Source organism: Littorina saxatilis, linkage group LG2 (genome assembly GCF_037325665.1).
Source record: "Littorina saxatilis isolate snail1 linkage group LG2, US_GU_Lsax_2.0, whole genome shotgun sequence".
NCBI classification, from domain to species: Eukaryota; Metazoa; Mollusca; class Gastropoda; order Littorinimorpha; family Littorinidae; genus Littorina; species Littorina saxatilis.
This window is the reverse complement of record NC_090246.1, coordinates 46,224,722-46,239,491: the sequence shown is the minus strand read 5'-3', so window position 1 is coordinate 46,239,491 and position 14,770 is coordinate 46,224,722. Positions and strand designations below refer to the sequence as shown.

Below are 14,770 nucleotides of genomic sequence, written 5' to 3'. Positions count from 1 at the left end.
AAAAATGTAAACGGGTCCATTTCAATACCGTGCCACCTTTCTATACAGTCTCTGTTGCCACCACTGAGGAAGCATAGCAAAACCGTGCTGGTTAACATCACCCTTCCGCTCAGAACATTTTCACATGACGATTAAAACTTCTTGTTGGAAAAAGACACTGTAAACATGAAATATTAGTTGAGTTTGGATTGGATCTTTCTGGGGAGGTAACATGTATTGACTACTGCTGGAGTAAAATATCCAGGGCTGTGGGAATACTAAGAGTCTGAAGTGTGGCTATTCAGTCATTTGCTAACAAAACTCTCTGCAGTCTACAACAAGACGGTTAAAATTGAGTAAAAGCCTAGATGGATACGTCACAAGGCTGTACAGCTTAATTGTATGTAAATAACGCATTATCTTAGAGATGCCGGGGTTCTTCCGTTAAAACCGGAGCGATTTGTGTGGCGCAGTCAAGCTCATTTATTGATTTAATGAGGATAGCATTAGGAAATAAAGAAGACTTCGTGGAGAAGATAAATTTGCAGGTCGTAAAGTCTCTAACTGAAACCCCATCAGAATCCTCCATCATTTCTGGACTCAAGGTCCTTTCGCAAACATAGCCGTATGCTCATTGTGTTCAAATGTTGCTTTTTATCCACCGCTCCTTTGACAGAGTGTGGAGTATGGTAACACACTAAATAGGGGGGGGGGGGGGGGGGATACAAAGTGACCGCGGACGGATGGCTACTTTGGCTGATGTCAGCTTATCAGCTCTGTTTAAATTTTGCGCAGGATATGAATATGTTCGGCAAAAAGAACACGGAAAGCCTTTTTGTCGTTGGCTGTATGAGTCGCCATGGTTGTGCACAGGCGCCACCTCCTTTGTCAGGATTGATTGAATGGTGCACATGACTGAGTCCGCTGAGTGCTATTCTACTGTCTCAGCGCTGGCCGCCAGTTCACCTCAATCGAGCGCTCGTTAGCGGTTTGAATGCTTTTTGTATACAAAGAGAAAGAAATCTGTACATGATAGAATTGGCACTTTTCTATTTTTTTTTGCGTCCGCCCTCGCCCTTCGACATGAGGGAATGTATCTCAATAACAAGTAACAAATTTAAGATATCACAAACAGAACGAAAGAAAATGAAATCATTGCGATAAGAGAGAGTTAGTCCTCTTTTTTTCCGGTAATGACTGCGACACTCGTATTGGAATAATGTTGAGCATCAATGTTTTTAGTTTATTCATCAGTTGTACGCGTGTATGTTTCGGTCGCCTTCATTCATTTTGCATAACGATCGCTTCAGTGTCTGTTCTGGCTCATCAAAGACCCCTCTTGCATTGTCCCCTCTTTCTCCCAAGGCGTTTCTGTCTCCTTTTGCTGGTGTTTGTAAAATGCGGCACGGAGGGTAACGGCAGTTCCTTTTCACGAAGTCATGCAGAGAAACGCGGCTCTCTGGTCGGCAGCGGTTCCCTGCGGAGTTGCTACGTCCTCGGGTCGCTTTTGTTGGGGGACTGAGGAACGCACAGCACTATTGACAGCCACACCCATGCTGAGTATTGATACCCTCTGCCTTCATTTCCCTTGCCTTGTGTTCGAGTGCTGTTGGTCTTCCATTAGTGCGAGTTCAACAGGGCAAGAGCTAGGCAGAGCAGATCTCCCTCAGCTTGAATGATTGCCCGCCTTTTGGACACTAGCTGCCCGTCCCACTGCCCTATTGCATCACATGGAAATCTACTTTGAGCTCAGCGTTCGCGGCATCCGCCTCACCAAATTAAGTTGTGTGGGGCAGCTTCGGCGTGTTCTTGGGGTCATGTTCTGGTCGCTTTGGCCTTGTTTTTATATATCTCTGTGCCCAAAAGGATTTTCACACATGCGTCCTCCTCCACCACCTCTTCCTCCTCCTTTTTACATTTAGTCAAGTTTTGACTAAATGTTTTAACATAGAGGGGGAATCGAGACGAGGGTCGTGGTGTGTGTGTGTGTGTGTGTAGAGCGATTCAGAGTAAACTACTGGACCGATCTTTATGAAATTTTCATGAGAGTTCCTGGGTATGATATCCCCAGACGTTTTTTTCCGATAAATGTATTTGATGACGTCATATCCGGCATTTTGTAAAAGTTGAGGCGGCACTGTCACACCCTCATTTTTCAATCAAATTGATTGAAATTTTGGCCAAGCAATCTTCGACAAAGGCCGGACTTTGGTATTGTATTTCAGCTTGAAGGCTTAAAAAATAATTAATGACTTTGGTCATTAAAATCTGAAAATTTTAAATAAAACTATTTTTTTATAAAACGATCCAAAATTACGTTTATCTTATTCTTCATCATTGTCTGATTCCAAAAACATATAAATATGTTATATTCGGATTAAAAACAAGCTCTGAAAATTAAAAATATAAAAATTATGATTAAAATTAAATTTCCGAAATCGATTTAAAAACAATTTCATCTTATTCCTTGTCCGTTCCTGATTCCAAAAACATATAGATATGATATGTTTAGATTAAAAACACGTTCAGAAAGTTAAACAGAATAGAGATATAGAAAAGCGTGCTATCCTCCTCAGCGCAACCGCTACCGCGCCTTTCTGGATTGTTAATTTCACTGCCTTTGCCACGAGCGGTGGACAGACGCTGCTACGAGTGTACGGTCTTGCGGAAAAAATGCAATGCGTTCAGTTTCATTCTGTGAGTTCGACTGAGCTTGACTAAATGTTGTATTTTCGCCTTACGCGACTTGTTTTTGTTCCGCCTGACCCTCTGTCCTCCTTTCATCTCCCCCACAATCTCCCACGCGGTAGACTTCGGTTTCTCCGGCCTGCGACATGCATGTAATATGTGTATAGAGGCCGTGGGACTGCGTGCTTCAGCACTCGATATGAATACTCAGAATTCAGCAGGGATTCAAAATGTCTCATAACTGAAGTAGTCACTACCATTGTGGTAGTCACATTTTGGACTGCGTGGTTCCTTTGACAGGAGGAAACTGACCTTGAGGAAATACAGAAGCTCTGAAGGGGTTCGATCGGTACGTGCACTTTATTAGTCAGACTGCACGCTGTGTTCGTGCACTTCTTTTGCCCCCCCAATTCTTTTATCTCTCCCATGGGACTGCATTTGTGATAACAAATGTTCATGCGGTTTTGTGGAGCGGATTTTGTTTTTTATATGAGACACTAGCATTCAGGGCCCGGCTTCGCCCGGGGTGACCTCAAAAGCATTTGGAGGCATGTGCTGCACCCACTGAGAGTGTCAACATATAATCAATTCCTACTTACATGTTTTTTTATGGAATGAGTTACCTCCCTTTCTTGAGAAATTTCCAGATAATTGACCAGCACGTTCAATTAATCAAGCCACACCCTTAGATGCGCTATTTTGGTATAAGAGTTACCTCCTGTCCATGGATAACAATGCTAGAGTTACCTCCCTTAGCTTCTAGAAATTTCTGGAACTGTCCAGTTAATTTGTCTTTCTTTATTTCTTCCCCTTATAGGAGCCATACAGAGTCTCTAATATCACTGGCATTATGTGCTTGCTACAGGTTAACAGTAGGCACTGAACTGGCCTTGCACTATATAGGCTGTATTCAATAAAGGGGAGGTCCATAATCTGAGGAAGGAAACAATGAATCGAGAAACCAAAACCCAGGTGCACATCTGCGGCTCCTGGGCAGTGTGCATGCATGCTATCTTGTTCCTGCCTCTTGCCATCTCTGAGGTATGGCGACCACACACACACACACACACACACACACACACACACACACACACACACGCACACACTTACATCCATTCTTATAAATATTAAATATTACTTTTTTTTTAGAAGAGCCAAGCCACAACTAAAAGTTTCTCTCTTCGGGGGGGGGGGGGGGGGGGGGGGGAGGCGGAGGAGGATTGGAGGGCTGGCAGCGCAGCGGCGTCGGCAGCGGCGGTGGTGGTCAGGTGCACATCTTCACAGTCACAGGAGTGCACATGCACGACATCGTCTTCCTGCCCCCTCCCTTCTCGGAGCTTTGGCGATCACAGACAGACAGACAGACACACACACACAGACAGACAGACACTCTCTTTTATTTATATGTATAGATGAGGCTGTAGTTTGTAGAAGGGAGACCACCGTGTGAGTGTGACAAGCAACTGGGCTTTGCCTCTGAATTTTCACTGTACTGGAACCAGGTCAGGACTTGTTAATGTTATTAATACTGCCTGTTATCTTTACAACGTACCAACTGATTACCATAAAGCAGTGGCTCTATTACTGTATTAGTCTATACTACTACAAGTACTGGAGAATGTGCGCAGAATACATGTTTGATGGTAAGAGAACTAAACACGAGCACTAAGTCTTGGTTATGGGAAAGGACAACATCAGGCCATATCCATGTAAGATTATATAAGAGTCTGGTGTCCGCGGTTACTACACTGACCAGGACACACTGGCTACGTCTTGCAAGTCTAGTACGTACCTGAGCTACAGGTGACCCGATAGCCGGTGACGTGTTTACGTTTCTGTTTACTTGCGTGTCACTGCCACCGTGTACTACCTCGCGTGTGCGTTCTCTCTCTTTCTCTGACCTCAAACGTTATATCTTTATCAGACATTTATTTAGTGTGTCCTCTACAATCTCTGGCGGACTGAGCATACTGCAGAATGGAACATAAAACTATGGTAGGCTCTATTCTTTACCTAACCTATTCATGAACTCTCACTCTGTCACACATAAATATACATAACCCCCCCCACACACACACACACACACACACACACACACACACACACACACTTTGTAGGCCAAGGCCGTTGCTTACCAATTCGAAGGTCAGAAAAGAAGGACGCAGAAAAAGGAGGAATCATAGCCAAATTTGGCCACCATTGATAATAATGAGAGATCTAGCAACATCGCCATGGTAGTTCATGTCAAGGGGAAGAAGTACAAGAAAAACAAGCGGCTCTGCATGCAATTTTTGACAGTTGTTAATGTTATATTTCGGATGGCGAAAGGAAAAGGCAAAAATGTGGCGATTTCTTGCACTTCAATCCATCACCCGCCTCGTCTTCTTCTCGTCTTGCTTGTTAATAATTTCCCTGGCCAATTTTGTTTCTCGCCTGAGTGTGTCTGCAGCGGTGCCACTGCAAGCAAAAACACAGAACTCGATGTGCGTGTTGTTTCCCTGTTGGTTTCTCCCTGCAGCGGCTTAAAATCTAAGATTGCTGCAATCAATCCTGCAATTTCCTTCCACCAATTTCGGTCCCCCGGATGAAAATGCCAAACGCAAAGCAGTCGGCCTTTTTTCCTGTTGTGTGTGTGAGAGAGAGAGAGAGAGAGAGAGAGAGAGAGAGAGAGAGAGAGAGAGAGAGAGAGAGAGAGAGGAGAGGGAGAGAGAGAGAGAGAGAGAGAGAGAGAGAGAGAGAGAGAGAGAGAGAGCATTTAAGATTCCTGGAGGGAGTGGGGAGGGATGCACGAGAGTAGATAAGGTTGAGGCCTGGGTTACGCTGTAATGGCTTATGTGGTTCAAGGGACATGCACATGTGTTTTCTTTTTCCTTCTCCAGTCTCTGGTGACTGCTGATCATCTCAGCACGTCACACGCTGGGCAGGTCAAAGTTGTTACCTAATTCCAACCATCTGCAGTCGCCGATAGTAACACTGGAAAGAAAATAGTAATGGGCTTACATAGAAAACTGGCTGCTGTGGCTGCAAGGTAGTTGCAGAGGGGAGTAATTGTGAAGAAAATTGCGTACAGTGGCACAGTGGAAGTGGTTTGTCTCAGCGGAGTAGTAGTCTGGAAACGCGGAAGATTTGATTGCATTTCGAAAATGGAGAACTGTAGATAGTACAGGGACTCTCTTTGAGTACATGGAGACTTGAACTGTAGACAGTGACTGTAGAGTGAAGTTGATGAATACTTAGACTATGAATCATATATAATATAGACTCACGTTTAGCGGAGACTGTGGAGGAATGAAACCTGACAGGAAGGGTAAAAAACTGAAGAGCATGGTGCTCTTTGTTCGGTCAAGGGTATCACCATGGTAGGTCAGTGTCCTCTGTTCCGTATCTTGCCAGTAGAAAGTATGTATCAGAAGATCTAGCTAAATTCAGTCCTGAGACTACAGGGTGCATGGCGGCTTATAATGTTGGTGGGTAAACGAAAGCTTGCTGTATAAGATCTCTCTACCATATTTGCTGCTAGGAACATTGGGGAGCAAGGGGCTTTTCATCCGTCAAGCGTGTATATCGCTATAGTTGGTCAGTCCGGCGGTGTCCACAGGCTAACGCGGTCAAGGTCATCAGCCCTTCAGACCCTCTTCTCTGTCTCGCGGCAAGGCCTCATCAGCGATGGTACGTAATTATGGGCAAGGGAGCGAGGCGCAGGGACAGGAGGCTTTGCGCCGGTACTTGAGCGAGCTGCTTTACGGGGCTCTCGACCTGTGCGTGTGCTTCATCCTAGTTTTTCCTTGCTTGTTACCCTGGCTAATCAGACAGAACTAAGTCTAAGTACGCTATTCCGTGGCGGCCTTCCGGAACAGCGATATAGAATTATACTCCTCTCGCGTTGACGAGGGCACTTATTGGGTTAGCTGGCTTTGTGGAAGCCGGGCCGAAGGACAGTTGGATTAGAGGCCTGACCCCTAAAGGCCGCTTTAGTTTTATTATTATTATTTTTTGTTTTACACCATTACCCGCTCTGACTTTATACGCCGCTGTGGCAGTTCGACCCGGCCGGTAAACGGCACCCCTGCATGAAATTGCATCCGGTGCATGCCCTAGCAACGATTTTGGAGGATTGGTGGAGAAGACTTCTCTCTTCGCGAGGCACGCACTTGCACCTGATAGAGACGGCCGACCTTTCCGAGTTTCGGCCAGGGGAAAAAGTGATTTGCATGTTTGCACAGATGAGTGGAGCGGCCCCCAAACAAGCTGGCCCGTGTTTTAGAGGGGCTGAGTCAATAGGGTCTGGCCCGGGCCCAGACTACTTAGGAACGCCGGACACGTGGGACTTACTGCCGTGTCGCTGCCTCCCGACGGTTGCATGAGGGGTTTCAGTAAGTCAGTCGTCGTTTTCCTGCACTGTCCAGTCTCGGGACGAACGCCCAGCGTCACCGTGTTTGCATTCAATTTTTGATGCAAGGAGACTAGTCACCCAGATGACACCCTTACCAAGTTCACGATCCGGCCATGTACGGGATGAAGCAAACGCAGGACCAACTACCTGCTGTTAGGAGGCGGCCTGCCTGGCGATTTTAGACACTTTGTTTTGTCAACAAGTTGCTGCCGCTTCACGGTTTGTCTTAGCTCGTGTTTGTTGAGACAAGAAGCTCGAAGGAGGACGGGGGAGGGGGAAGTCTCATGATAGACTCTGGTGGTTGTTAGTGCTGTCTCCCTGTCAATATTATCGCAAGGTAGAGTCTCGATCTGCACTTCGCCGGCTCCGTATGGAAGCCATATTTTCTCAGTGTCCAAACCAAGATAGACTGGCTCTAGCTTTTAGAACTGCAGTTATGTACAGTAAATAGCTCGGCGCTGATCGAACCGACGCGATAATTCATTTCCTTTGCAGTAATGTTTCGAGGAAAGCGAGAGTCTACAGCGAGTCTGTAGCCATGCATTGTAAAACATTAGCTTGCTTACCTTTTTTTGTGCAGGGGGCGCCGGGTAGATTTGTTTTATCTCTCTAGTGGTGAAATAAGATGTTGAATAGGTGGACGGTTGGGTGGATGGATTGCTTTGGCGGGTTACTACCAGCTAGTATAGCGTTGTGGAAGTTGATGTTTCCTGGCCTAATTTGTGATTAGCGTTCCGGCTTTTGTCGCCCTAACGGCATTCGATAGCCGCTCTCTATTGAATTTGTACCCAGCAATTGGATCACGTCGGTCGTAAATTACACAAGCTGGTCATGCATCCTTGGCCATTTGCATTGCAGATTAAAGTAGTTTACTTAGTAACTGCCACAGTTACTGCCACCCCTTTGCGCGTCAAATAAGAGATGCAATTTCTGGCTCTTTTTGGACGATTTATCGCAGACAGTTTTACGCATTATTATTTCCTGCGCTTATAAAAGTTATATGATTGTGAGTGATTAAAACCTTAGGAAGTAAGAATTGTTTTGGTACTGTATGGTGGTAAAGTTATAGTCATCAAATTGAACTTATTACTGCAAAAACTGAACATCCAACTCGAACCCCGCCAACCCACTTGCACACCCTGCCACGGCAATTTAATATAGCACATGTATGTTTGCAGGTATGTATTTATTGTATGTCTCTGTGTGCGAGAGAGAGAGAGAGAGAGATAGAGTCCCTGAGAAGACTTCTTCAGGGAGGTAGACAACACGTCCTTTCTCTGTGGTAGTCCCCGGTGCACGGATGTATGTTGAATCAGTTATGACCCGCGGCTTTGAAGCTGTCCTGAGACTTGTCAGCTGTCATTGAGCTGCAGCATATTTGCTCTTGTCCAAACACCACGTAGACTTGCTGGGGAAAACATGTCGATTTCTCAGTATGTTTTTTTTCATATTTGAAAAAGAAGTTTATTTGTTTCATACGAAGAAATGGGAAGAGAGAGAGAGAAAGATTCATTGTGGCACCGACACAAGAAATGTCCCGCTCCTTTATTTGCTACTGATGTACCCTTGTTCTCGACCCTACAGTTCTCTCTCTCTCTGGACTTTTTTTGCCACTCAAACCAGCCGGTGTTATCTCTTCTATTCTTGTGTTGCTTGCCCAAGGTTTCATGTTTATTGAAGATTCCACATGTTTACGTTTCCCCAGTATGCTCACTTGCAAGACATGAGCATGTCGAAACACAGGGGTGTCCTCGTCTGCATTGTTCTGGGTCTTCAGTCGTTGGAAATCCTTGTGCTTGATTTCACTGCTGATCTGTATTGTTAAGCCCTCTGAAATCGAGCCGATGAAGGAAAATATTGAGCTTGCAATGGAAGGAGTCAGTAACATCAGGGGGATTTCCTTACCCGCGGATTCACCGAACCGTTCAAAACGCTATTTTCTTGTTTGCCGTCCAACCGTGTTTGGTATTTACCTCGGAGGACAGTGTTTAGGTTTCTTCTGGCCCACCTGAGCAATCTTTGATATTGTGTCACGAGAAAACACAGTTTCCGGGCCAGGGGCTTCACTGTTAGGCCTTTCCTTGATGAACTTCAAATACGATTTGTCAGTCCCTGGCACGGCACGTTTTCATTCCAAGTAGTCTCCTGTGTAATCATCAACAAAAATAGTACTTTCTGTTGTGACGTGGTTTTCTGGGCGGGTGTAAGTAGCAAGTCTGCCGAGTCAGGTCGTAGACGTATTGGTACATGATCATGTATAGTTTGTCTGTTGTTTCTATCCTGGGTATTGCAAAGGGTCGGCTATTGCGCCATTTACTTGCCCTCGAAATTGTCTACTGTTCGAAGACAGTTTGTAAGAAACCTCATCCGATTACCACTGAAACCAGTCGTCTGTGTACTGATCTGGAATGACAAGGACCCATGCTGTTATAATATTAAAAATATCAGCGGGAACGTGTTAGCGTCACATAGATAGTGCTCCAGTCAGTCATAACTCTCAGCATGAGGGAACCATGTCTGAGGTTTCTCACCCGGTCCGCAGGTCAGGAGGCGTAACAATTTATCTTCGCATCAATGTGTCGGTAATATGTAAGTGCAGACATTGATAAGGGGACGGGTGACTCATCTATCCCTGTAGCCGCGAGTCGTTAACTCTAATCTGCCGAGAGAGAGAGTGAGAGTGAGTGTGTGTGTGCAGTTTCATGCTAGTACTCCTGCATGGTGCGGGGTCAGGTTTTGGGGTATACCTACGGTCGAAAAGCTTGCTGACTCAGACCTGTTAGAATTCTGTCTGGCAGGTACCTAATGAAAGAATGTTTAAAGGGTTGTGGTGCTGTTTGTTAACCGCTGACCATGCTTTGCTCTACATGGAGAACTTATACGCAGCAGAAACGTGTTTCGTGCTTTCTTTTTCAAACTGTCAACCGGTAAGAAATACTGAAAACACGGCAGACATTGCACTGTTTTCTTTTTTCTTGAGAAGAGTGGTGTTCTCATTCCATTTCATACCGTGCAAACATGTGGATAAATCCGTAACGTTAAAAGACGAAAAAGAGATTGTTTAGCCTTTCTAAGTTACAAATGGACTAGGAGTGGGAGTCATCCTAAAAATCAAAGAGCGCAACCTAGTCCTAGTTGACATTGTCCGACTGGGCAGTGGGCAGTGGGTCAGTAACTGTCAGGTCGTCACTGTTAAGTCAGAAGTGACGTTAATGGCATGGCCGGGATTAGGTCAGGAATGGCTGATACGCATGATTCATTAGCTTACATCACAAACAGCTTGCACGCCCTGAGCAACCCAGTCCCCCCTCTTCCACGATCATACAACACTTTCATATCTGTGCTTGCGTGGGGGAGCTTGCGTCGTACATCGCTAACGAGTTTTCGAAAGCCGCCTAATGGATTGGAACTGTAGCCGGGTTTGAATAGGTCATTGAGGGCTGATCTCCGCGGCTGCTTCTGCAATGGATTTATTCTCTGCTTGAAATAGGGATGGAGGATTATTTTGGCCGATGAAACGCACTAGGTTAGACACCTGGATTCTGTAGCACAGTGGAGCAGCGGTAAAGCGCGTGGACCGTTGACTGTGCCCGGTTATTTGTTGCTGTCGCGGACTAATCTGTCCATCAAATGTCATTTTGCTACCGCGAACATGCAGTATCAGCATACTGTAGACAGTGCCAGTAACGTGTGTTTGCTAGTGCATTAAACCCCCGTGACGTTTGAATAGAGAGAAATCGATTTGGGATTTGGCTCAAGTTGTCATCAGGCACGCACATTTGCTACCGGCTTGATGATGTGCGGACTGTCCGCAACATGCTCGTACAGACGAACAGACATACACATATGTTTGTCTTTCTGTATCTATATCTCACACACATCTTCATTAGCCTTTGGTCATATTAGGCAATACCTGTATTAACCATCCTTTATCAATATATATTAATAATCAGCCCTTCCTCCTTCATATAACCACCACCCCCACCGGGCTGCAGAACCATACAACAAGATTGATCTGACTTTGCCGGCGGACACTGGGTTTGGTAAATGGAAAGTGTTTGCAGGAGTTGCGGGTGCATGCGGCATAGTGTGTACACTTGTAATTAGCGGGGGACCCAGTAGGCCCTAGCACCAATCGATAACAGCTCAAGCCGGACACCGCTGCTGTGAATTAGCTTGCCGCCTGGTCAGTCAAAGTCGTATACACACACATGTAGAAGAGGGGAAGGCGCGGTGCTTACAGGGTCAACTTCGAAAGCGTTAACATCGGTTTTTGGGTCGCCAACAATATATATAGGAATCTCAGTATACACTTTGGCGAACTGAAGCGTTCAAAAGCAGATTTCCCTGATTTCTTATTTGAGGCATGTACATAATTAAGTGTATTCTGCAATTTCACCGTTTTGTCTTCATCGTTCGACACGCACTTTTTCAACTTCGTTTAAAAAAAGAAAAAGATTTTGATTAATGATACTGATTAACAATTTATGTGTGTATGTCCTTTTGTTCATGACTAACATGAATTACCGCTGTTATTATTGGACGAACAACTTCATAATTGTAGCCTTGTTTCGCAGATGTTGTCACCCATCAAAGGTGAAAAGGTGACTGTTTTAGATCACGGTATTTTGATAGTCCTGAAATGTCAGAAATAGGCAGATGAAAGCATAAATTGGGAATAGGCAGTGACTACGGAGATGTGTTCTGCGGGAAAAGCAAAACAGTCTGGTACGTTTGAGGGGTAATGATTGACATTTGTAAGTGTTTATACATTGATTTTACTGGAGACTGAACCTTGCGACGGATACAAGACGGAAGTGTTTGTAGTACTGACTCCGTGAAAGTACATATACAATACAATGGCTTTATGTAGAACGTACACACGTTCGGTTTTTGACACTGATTACTCCATGCTGCTGTCACATTCAAATTCAAGTGGTGGTGCAGGAAGAACAGAATCTTGGAGAAACGTTTCACCTTAATTCCTAGTGTTTCTTTGTTTTCTGTGCCTGAACATTTGATGGTGGTTACTTCATAGCGACTGAGTTGTAGAAGAAGGCAGTGTTAGATGTTTTATTTGAAAAGAAAAAAACAACAACAAACCAACATTTATAATATGTATATTATGCTAGTCATGAAGCGTTTGGGGTAATATAGAAGCGAACGAGAAGAGAAGAAGAAGAAGAACATATATATATATGCTAAATGATCAATGTGCGTCGAGGTATTTCTGTGGTCATACTGTAACAGTTAATTTAAAAATCAGTGTTATTAAAAAAAAAAGAAAAATCCGAAAGAATCGTTGTAGAAATTATGACATGAGGTCAGACAGCATTGTTCAGGGTACACATATATATTATATGAAACATCTGGATGTATCCACATTTCAATAGCACAGCGGACATTACTTACAGTTACTTTGTCCGATATTGAGTCAGAGTAGTGAACGAGTTGATCATGGCAGGCATGTACGACTCTGATCGAAGGTGGCCTGCTAAGCTTTGTCGCTAGGTCTTTTGTTATTCATAGCCCTTCATAGCCACTGTCACAGTACAGCCTACTTGCACTAATCCCGCTGTGCACGCGGGGACACTGGAGGCTGGATCCCGGGCTTTATCCTATAAACGCACAGTCCCCATCATCATGGAGTGTCTTTGTCCAGTTTTACGTTGTTGAGTGCTGTCACTTCGTTGAAGCTGTGTTCCACTTCTGTCACATACGAAGACCGCTGTTTCCTCCTCCCCCCCTCCCCCCCACACATGTATTATATACACGCAGCAGGTTTTTTTATTATTTTTTTTATTACCTATTCATCTACGTTGCATAAATCAGACTCCGGGGTCATTCTCATTGCAAAATTGTGCGTAAATGTTTCATTTTTTGGAGTGCCGTACTCATATTTACTAACACAAGCCACTCAAAGTCAGCGCGACCCTGCATGTGTCACGAGTGTGGGGCCCGGGTAGCTCAGGTGGTAGAGCACTGGACTTGTGATCGAGAGGTCGCTGGTTCGAATCCGGGCCGGGACGGACACGGGTCAACTTTATGTGCAGACCCAGAGACGGTATCCATCTCCCACCCCCGTGTCACCACGATGTCACGTTAAAGATCTTGGTCATTCTACCATAAGTGCAGATGGCTGATACCACCTAAACACGCAAACATCAAAAAGCCGTGAGGGCGTAAAACTCGAATCGTATAAACCAATTCATGTCCAATATAGGAAATTAAGACCTGACGGACAATAAGCCCATTAAAACAAATTTTTTTTATGTGTCACGAAGGCCGAGATGTACAGGTTCTACGCTATTGCAGTTTATGTAGTGCTGGCAGTGTCATCGTAGAATGCGTTACTCGATCCTCAACTGCATTTTTGCATATATTTCACAGTTACATGGGTTCTTGTGGTCAGGGACAAACTGGACTCGGTGTAGCGCGTCCAGGAGTTAATGGCCATAACCACCGTGGGGGAATTATTTCTCTCAAGAGTAAATTTGCATAGATACGCGTGCTGGACGTGCTGCTCACTGTTAATGTATAGGTCCGCACTTGGTCCTCGACCTGATACCTTCAATGTTATGCGTTCGTTTGAGAAAAGGAAGTAGCTTTCTTCTCCAACAAAGACTTGTGGACCATTTCAAAATTTAAGCTATATTGACTTTCGGGTCAAATTGTGATTCAGAAATATATAGAGACAGGAATATTGAGTGTTCGAATTCTGCTGTATGCCGTTAAAACGTGATGATTATACGATCCGTGGCTCTATCCTGTTTACAAAAACAAAACAAAAAAACACACACAGACAACCAACCTGTACACATCTTCATCTGAATTCATCAGGTGTTTTGTTATCGAACTCTTCATGTTGTCCCACTTTGCGTGACTGAATTGCCCGTAAAATATGCAGGGAAAAGACCAGCCTGTCTGCGTCTGGAAGCTCAATATTCAGATAAACTTGTCAAGTTCGCGGTTGGTAATGTGTGTGTTTGTGTGTGTTAACGTGTGTGTGTGTATGTGTGTGTCAACATGGGTGTGCCGGTGTCTTTATAGTGTTCCATGGAGTTTCTGAATACAGCGTTGCTCGTCTTGACAGTTTACTATCAATGTCGTGGCGAACGCGAAACACGATGAAAGATGTCTAGCGAAGTTTCAGTCACCAAGCGAGAAAGCAAGAGTCGGCTTTAGATACGGGTTATACTGTAAGGGGGGGGGGGGGGGGGGGGGGCGATAATGAAGGGGGTTTTACGGCCGTTGGCCAACAGGGCAGACGCCGTGTCCCCATTCCTGCCATTTGCCTCAGCTTGGGGGTCTGGCGTAAGTGTGTCACGTCGTTATGGAGAGGGGTGGGGGAGGGTGGGCTTGAGAGGGACGACATCTTCCTCATGATTTGGATAATTTTCACAGAGTGAAGTTCGTAGCTTTCCGAATTTACAACATTGTCGTTGTGTGCTGTGAACAGGGGTCGTCGACAGAATTACCGAAGATTCATAAACCCGCTTGGTGTGTCTTCGCAACGGATGTCCCTTTTTACATTCAGTCAAGTTTTGACTAAATGTTTTAACGTAGAGGGGGGAATCGAGACGAGGGTCGTGGTGTATGTGCGTGTGTGTGTGTGTCTGTGTGTGTGTGTCTGTGTGTGTGTAGAGCGATTCAGACTAAACTACTGGACCGATCTTTATGAAATTTGACATGAGAGTTCCTGGGTATGAA

At 45.0% G+C, this 14,770-nt stretch overlaps 1 protein-coding gene across 1 annotated transcript in view; it reads left to right on the top strand.

Annotated features, from left to right (window-relative positions):
- Positions 1-14,770, top strand: part of LOC138955282 (caskin-2-like) — a gene marked incomplete in the record, with an annotated part of 215,475 nt that overhangs the window by 6,876 nt on the left and 193,829 nt on the right.